The sequence below is a fragment of the Sardina pilchardus genome, chromosome 5 (assembly GCF_963854185.1).
Source record: "Sardina pilchardus chromosome 5, fSarPil1.1, whole genome shotgun sequence".
Lineage (NCBI taxonomy): Eukaryota > Metazoa > Chordata > Actinopteri > Clupeiformes > Clupeidae > Sardina > Sardina pilchardus.
The window spans coordinates 24458812-24467385 of NC_084998.1; the positions used below are offsets into that span (position 1 = coordinate 24458812).

General features: G+C 39.1%; 1 pseudogene; it reads left to right on the forward strand.

Moving 5' to 3' along the window:
• Positions 1-7311: 7311 nt before the first annotated feature.
• Positions 7312-8255, forward strand: LOC134080838 (olfactory receptor 10G4-like; annotated as a pseudogene).
• Positions 8256-8574: the final 319 nt, after the last annotated feature.

Here is an 8574-nt window from a genome sequence, read left to right on the forward strand (position 1 = left end):
CTGAGTGAAAGCATTATATATTTACAGACTGACAGTAGCTTATTCCCTCACAATGTTTTCAGTTATCTGAAACAGTATGTTAGTGATTCGTTTAAATGCTATTTTTTTTATTAGGGTCTATAGATTTCTTTTTTTCTCACCAAATGTTTTGTAATATTTTTTACTTATATCAAAAATGTACTGGCTCCAAAGTCATCAGTAAAAACTAACACTGTTTATATGTTGAAACAGGTGTCATGTATAACATTAGACTTTTTGGCTCAATTTCCTATTTTGTTCAACTGTTTAGGTACTACTGCAAAAAAAAGAATGAATAAAGTGTTGTCAATCTGAAGATAAGAACATTAAGATAAAACATGTGGTTGGTATTGTTTTAAATATGAAGACACTTACCTAGTGCTCAATGTCTTAATTAAATAAGAGTGGCAACCACATGTTCTTGATTTTAAGACAACTTTTCTTAAAGAGAAACTACATGTATGCAGGATTGGCGATTTAATTTTAAGTTTCGGTTTCATTTTTTATTTTCGCTCGTTTTATGCTTGCATATTTCTCTGCAGAGCTTCCCCGACATCTTTAGCGTGTATATTTATACATGTATAGGCTATATAGAAATATATAAATTGTAAGCGTGGTACTTCTTGTTCAGTCAAGCAAAACAACGATTTCTAAGCGATTTTATGACTATGAAAAAGTTGCATAGGGTCTCTTTAACGCACTGGCAGCCAAATTAGTTTGTTTTCATGATGAGATGTCTTATGTAAAATCAAACTCTAATTAAATTAAATCAAATGATTTCACGAGAAAGTGTGTCTCTTTATACTAAAAACAATACCACTTGCAATGAACTCTAAATTAACCTCGTACATATTGACATAGTCAGTATTACTCAAATCATACACTTCTCATTTTGTGTAATGTTCATTTCTCTGACCAAACTAGGGGTGGCACGGTTCACAAAATCTACGGTTCAGTTCGTATCACGGTTTAGGGTCACGGTTTTCGGTTCGGTGCGGTTCTTGTTGTTATTTTTTCTTTTACTCTTTAACACTCCAGAAACATATTTCCGCACATAGCTTAATCATCCACAATTAGGCTAGAGCAGCGGTGGCCAACCCGCGGCTCGCGAGCCACATGCGGCTCTTTGCCTCCTCTCGTGCGGCTCACGGCTGCTCAACTGATGTTCTCACTTCTCCTCGGACCTAAACGTTTTCCTTTTGAAATAGCCTTTATTTCCGGTAGCCTAAATAAAAAATTATTTCAGAATTTGATAGTAGCCTATTGCCAAAAGTAATTATTAATAGTTAACAATAATTGTACCGTCATGATATGGATAGGAATTGGCCAAAACGAAGCAGACGTGTTTATTCTTCAGCCAGGTTTAATGCTACTGTTGCAATCAGGAATACCCTGAAGCTAATCGTAAGTAGAAGGAACACGTGCCATTGAAAAGGACCATTTATCGTTTTGTAGCATAACCCCTCTGGTTAATATGTCAAAGTAATCAAAACAAAAGCACTCTGAGATCGCAAAACTCCGCCTCGCGCATCCTGCTTAACATCTCGGGCGTCCGCTTAACATCTTGCTTAACTAACAGACAAACCCCGATGAAAACATAACCTCATTTGCGGAGGTGATATGTTTCTAGCCTACAAATTAGTTTGGTACTTGGTATACCACGGATTCATAAAGCTTCAAACCTGAACATTTCCTACATACTTTTGCAAGTAGGCTGGTAATGGCTATAGACGTCAGTCACTCATTTTCTTTTTGTTTATTTTCTTTTTAAAAGTTAACTGAACACTTGACATTGCATTATCAGGTGTTGGAGCACTGCTCATGCCTATAAGTCATTCAGTGATGGGGGATTTGATGTGTGTCTGATCTTTTTTCATTTTCCAATGATCATTTATCAATGATCATTGAGCATCTGCCAAGTGTCTTACTTTAAATGAAAAACAAAGGAGCTATAACTGTAGGCCTAATGTTGTGCTGTTGTAGTATGGACGCCTTTTTTGTTGTGCGGCTCTTTTGACTTTTGTGGATTTTTTTTTGGCTCTTCATGCTAGACTGGTTGGCCACCCCTGGGCTAGAGTATTTAGAGAATAGTTATCATGTAATTTTTTAACAAGATGTAAAGCTTGTCTTTATTTGAAACACACACACATTATGTAATTATTTATTCATTCTATATACTGACATGTCTGATATTCATAACAGCAAACTTTATGCAGATTATAGCCTACTATTCATTATAACTCCACCTCTTAAATTCAGCTGTCTGGCTGAAGCCTCAAAATATTGTAAACAAAGTAGCAGGCTAAGCTCATCATACTCTACTGGTTGGACTGTTCAGTTTCCCCACATGTGTTTTAGTTTCAAGGTAAGCTAATACTTTTTCTCCTTGGGACAGGCCCTTTTAAGCCTTGGAGTTGAAAACATTGGTATTGAGATGGTCAGTCAACTTGAATGCAAGAGATTTTATCAAATGTCTGATGCTAAACGTTTTAACAGTAATTTAGCTAATCGTCTTCTGTGCGTCATTGAGTTCACGATTGTGAATGTTCTATTTGGATTAATGTGCATGTCGAGGGCGGGTGTCCATTGAGCGCGCACGAGAGCGGGCCAAGTAGAATGAGTTTACTTCTACTGTTTGGTAAAGTCTTCCGAGCAGGGTCAGGTGCATCAGTTTGACCACGCTAGGGATGATCTCTCGCACTTGCCATTTCTAAAACCTTGCGCGCAGCACTCAAAACTCTCGCACGTAAGGGAAACACGTCGTCACATATGGGAATCAATTGCGCATGCCATAACTAGCCTGAACCGTAGGACCGTACGACGAACACACACTCCGAACCGTGACATGCGAACCGCACGGTTCGGAGCATTTTTCAAAAACCGTGCCACCCCTAGACCAAACAGTACTTGAATGCCATGTCATTGAGTAAAATATCTTAGGGGAGCATGATTTGCCAATATGCCTCACAAACAATTCTGGAACAGATCTGACACTTGACCCAAATCCGCTCCAAAATGTTATGGGTTCATCCTAGGCCCATGCTGCAACCCTTCACCAAGTGTCATGAAAACAAACTTGTTAGTGTTTGTGTAGTCCTGGGGCCTGTACTACAAAGCGGGGTTACTGGCTTAGCTGGGTAACTTGAGCTATTGGACACTTTTCAGTCTGGTTTCCGGAAACAGCACTCTACGGAAACTGCCCAGGTGAGAGTGCACAACGACATTCAGATGGCCTCTGACTCTGGCTGTTGTTCTGTGCTGGTGCTTCTCGACCTCAGCTCTGCCTTTGATACTGTGGACCATTGTACTGTATAATGATCAATATGTTGCGAGACTGGGTGGGCATCTCTGGCATGGCTCTTTCTTGACTGGTTCACATCGTACCTTGAGGAAAGAAGTTTTGCTGTAACCATTGGTGAATTTCTATCAGCCCAGGCCCCCCTGACCTGTGGCGTCCCCCAGGGGTCCGTGCTGGGCCCCATACTGTTCTCCCTGTACATGCTGCCCTTGGGCCAGATCATACAGAGTTTTAACATTGCCTATCATTTTTATGCCGATGACATGCAGCTAAATTTTACCTTTAGGCCTAACGAGGTCCCTAAGCTTTCTAAACTGCTTGACTGCTTGTCTGCCATTAAGGGTTGGCTAGCAGAAAACTCTCTACAACTAAATGTTGATAAGACAGAGGTCTGTCTTAGTTGTTGCGCCTGATAAAGTGCTGCCCATGATGATACAGCAGAACCTAGGCAGTCTCTCAAGCCTAGTGCGCCGTAGCATAAGGAACTTAGGGGTGATCTTTGATAAGTCTCTGTCTTTTGACAGCCACATCAAGTCACTCACCAAATCCTGTTTCTTTCACCTGCGGAATATATGCAAACTGAGGTCTGTGGTTTCCCAGTCAGAGTTGGAAATGCTCATTCATGCCCTCATTTCATCCCGTATTGACTACTGTAATTCTCTTCACTCAACAAATCTGTACTCCACCGTTTGCTATCCATTCAGAATGCAGCTGCCAGACTCCTCGCCAGGTCAAATAGACGCACCCATGTCACCCCTCTCCTTCATTCCCTTCACTGGCTCCCTGTGGCTTACAGGATCCAATTCAACATTTTAACAATGGCATATAGAGCCCTCCATAGTCAGTCTCCTGCTTACCTCACTAACCTCATTCACTCTCACTCCGCTCCCCCCTCCCTCCGATCCAACAACCACAACCTGTGGCGATAGGGCGTTTGCTGCTGCAGCCCCTAAACTGTGGAATGCACTACCAATGGAGGTTAGGTCTGCGGGCAGTACTGACCTTTTTAAAGGGAGGTTAAAAACCCACCTCTTCAGGATGGCCTTTTTAAAACTTTTTAATTTCTTATTTTACTTATGGCCTTTTCTTTTATTATTTCCGTCTCTTTTTTATTCTCTTTAAAAATGTGTATTTTATGCCTGACTTTTATACTTGTTTGTGTAGTTTATTATGTACTGTAAAGCACTTTGTGATCTTATCTGTGAAAAGTGCTATACAAATAAAATACTTACTTACTTACTTACTTACTTACTTACGCGAGAAAACCAACGTGAATGCTACATGAAATGTAAAATATCCTGCACATTACTGCGACGGGCAAAAAATGTGAAATGCACACCCATTCTTCTGTGTTGGATTGCGCACAAAGTTTTTAAATTGCAGCACATTTCTATTTGGTTTTGAACATTTATTTAAACAATATAGAATTACATCGAAAACATAATATTCCTATGAATTATGCCTATTTTAGAATAGTCGAAAACCATGGCTAAAGCCTAATTACTCTCACGTTCTTAAAGTGATAGGCACTGAATTCGACCTACAGTCTAATGACATTAAAGATAAATATAGCCTAGTCATATGACAATTGTGTCAAATTTAAGTAAAAATGAAAATCAATATGAAATAGTCAACTTATATGTATACTGTATATGTATATGTATAAATAAGGCAATATCAATTTCAAAATGTTTGAAATACAAACATAGGTTATTATGAAGCCACACTCTTTTCACTGAGTGTGTTAGGAGATATGCCTTATGATGTCTTTGATCTCCACTGGTGTGGTGGGGGGGCTCCAAAATCAAATCAAGAAAGTAGCCTATTACAATTCTTGACTTGATATCATTTTTCAATTGTGACACATTAAAATTATTATCATGTATTTATCTATTTTCATAGATAGATAGCCTACCCATGATCTATGATTCTTATTGTATTGAATGTGAGTTATCAGTCTACAACACCACTACAAATGCACTGGGAAACATATAGGCCTATACTGTTATATTTATTCACCTGGTTCAACAACTATCACATGTTTATATAGCCTAGTAGGCTATAGGCTATTGGCCCCATGTGTGTTTGTCAAGGGGCCTGCACTAAAAGATTGTGCTGATACCTTTGCACCCATTCTTTGTTGCCCCCCAAAGATGACAACCTGGTAACTATAGGCCTATAGTGAGATAAACAAAGTAATCTCGGCCTAATGTTAGACTACATTGCCAGAATATCACCATGCATTCATAGCATCATGATTCAGTGAGAGTGAGCTGTATTTACATTTTGTCAAGAAGAAAAAACAATAGCAAAGTCGTAAAGGACTTTGAGGAAAACAAACTTATTGATTCTTAACCCTTTATGTTGATATAGCAAATGCATTATGGGTCCCTCCTTTACAACAGCATTGTGAATGCCTGGCTTGCTTTGACCATATAGTGCCCTCCAAAAGTATTGGAACCAGGGGTGGAAATTGAAATTTGAAAATGTGACAATCTATCAGCCAATAGCAGATTTCTGGTGAAATTAACCAGCCACTCAATGTTAAAATATGACTTTGTGTCTGAAATCTACCAGCCACTCTCACATTTTACCAGCATTTGGCTGGACGCTGGTGCTAATTTCCATCCCTGATTGGAACACATGCTATTGTTGACAATATGAAATCATCTTTTGGAAATTGATCGTAATGAGGAAATATTCAACCTTTAAGGACATCAATTCTCTTTGTGAATGAATAATGTATTGTAAATAAATAAATGTTTTCCCTAAAATACAGAGGTCATACGTATTGGAACGCCTATGTTAACCTATGTGCTATAATTCCCATCAATTGATGTCCTTAAAGGTTGAATATTTCCTCATTTTTTTCATTTAAGGCATTAATATCCATTTCCAAAAGATAATTTAATAGTCAACTTTAACATGTGTTCCAATACATTTGGAGGGCACTGCATACCAATAGGCCACATGTATTAGTTGAGTAGCCTGGTATGACAGTATACAGAATACAGTATTTCTGTACATGGTCTTAATGGCTTCTACAGTACACATTACCAAGTAGGCTAAATGGTCTGCATTCCCACTGGATTCCCACTCACATATTGTTTTTATTATGTATGGCCTGTTATTGCCATTACTGAAACATCAACAAGAAAAATACTGGCATGTGGAGAGGATCAATTTATCAATCTAGAAAACTGCTAAATGTGGGACTCCACCTTGTGATCCGTGGGATAGTGATATAGTGATAGTGATCCGTAATTCCATCGGGATTTCGGAGGCGTTTATTTAGCTTAGTGGTGTAATGCCATAGCCATGTGGTGGCGATCTGAATAGTTTAGGTCAGAGCCATAGATAGAGAGAGTTGCGACACTCTTTGATGTTGCCGCCACGATCAAAAGTTCCAAAAAAACCTGTGCTGAATGGCTGAATCGTAGGAGGGTGGGCTGTACTTCCGATGCTGGAAGGTGTAATCAATTAATGAATTGACTACTGACCAAGAGATTGGCTGTAAACAGTTCCAAAAGCCCCATAACGAGGAAATAGCCTGGAAAAAGCGCTGCCATTTTTTCCAATGGTTGGGAGTGTCGCCACTCTGTTTTATCTACCGCTCTGGTTTAGGTCAGATGTATGACAACCTTTCTTTTTAGTAAACTATGTGTATGTGTTATGCGTAATATTTGAAAGTGTACACCAAGTTCTTTTTATCGTTATTATGATCTTATTACACTTTCAAGAAAGTGCACTATAAAATAAGTGTATTTTAGTTGACTGTCAACTCAGTCGAATGTCACTCATCAATCATATATGACATCAGAAAATATGCTGTGGTCTCTCTGGTAGTGTAGTGGCAACAGATCAGGGTGTGATTGTGTTTTCGGTTGTGTTTGCTACCTTTACATCAGTATCTACGTCCATATCCCAATTGACAGTCATGTGAGCAAGGATATACTGTATAAGCCTTTTCTGCAGACACTTAACAGTGCTATGACATGGGAACCAATAACACAGCTGTGCGGGTATCTGAGTTTATCATTACAGGCTTTGATCATGTTTCTCATCAGAAACTACTTGGCTCTTTAATCCTTATTGCTTATGTCCTAATATTGTTTTTTTGCAGCACAAATTTGAGTGTAATAGTTGCAGACAGGCGTTTGCACTCACCAATGTATTAATTGGCAATTTAGCAATTGTTGACATAATGTTTAGCACCAGCTCTTGCATTACAATGATAGTCCTGCTTCTTGCAGAAATGAAAAGGATTTCCTTCTATTCTTGCTTCACGAGTATGTACTTCTACCATCTTGGGGATATTACTTCTTTGACATTAACCTGGATGGCTGTGGATCGAATGCTTGCGATTAGCTTGCCACTGAGATACAACAGCATCCTCACAAGCAGACGGTGTCTCATGAGCATTGTGGCTACCTGGATAATCGCAATGATAACACTGAGTACAACTGCAGAAGCAGCATATAGCATTCCATACTGTCAACCCATCATAAGATATGTGTTTTGTGACTACGCTGCAATGATAAGAGCTGGATGTGTGAACCCTGGACCTTATTTTTCAATCCCGTCTCTCGTGGGCTGGTGGCTGTGGCTTTTGGGCGGACATTTTTCTCTAATTTTCTTGACATATGTTGTTATTGTGTGGACCGTTCTGAGAATCTCTGACAAGGGAAGCAGGAGGAAGATGTTTAGTACTTGCATTTCACACATCATTGTGGTTTCTGTTTACTATGCACCTAAACTGGTGTCTGTGCTACTCACTAGAGTTGGTGTGAAACTTAACCTGACTGAGAGGAATGCTATGCTTATAGTGGCCTCAACGCTGCCTCCCCTCATAAACCCTATAACTTACTGTCTAACAACCAAAGAACTGAGAACACGCCTGGTAAACCGGTTTACTGAAAACCGTGTTGCTACCAAGTGAATGAGGGAAGGTATATTGTATCATCATTACACACAGACATTAACTTATTCTGTCATGATGTTTTCAGTTATTGGATACTGTTCTTAATATTCAGTTGATTAGGATGAGTCTATAGATGTTGGGGGTTTTTTCAAGAAAGATTGTTCTATGTACTGTGTATGTGTGCTATTCTGTATTAGTGAGCTGATGCTGTTTATATGTGGGAACATGTATCACCTACTGATATCAATATTACTTCTTTGCATTCATAAAATCATTTGTGTTATGTTTCACTCTCCAATCAAACAGTGCTTAAATACAATGTCATAGTGTAGGACAG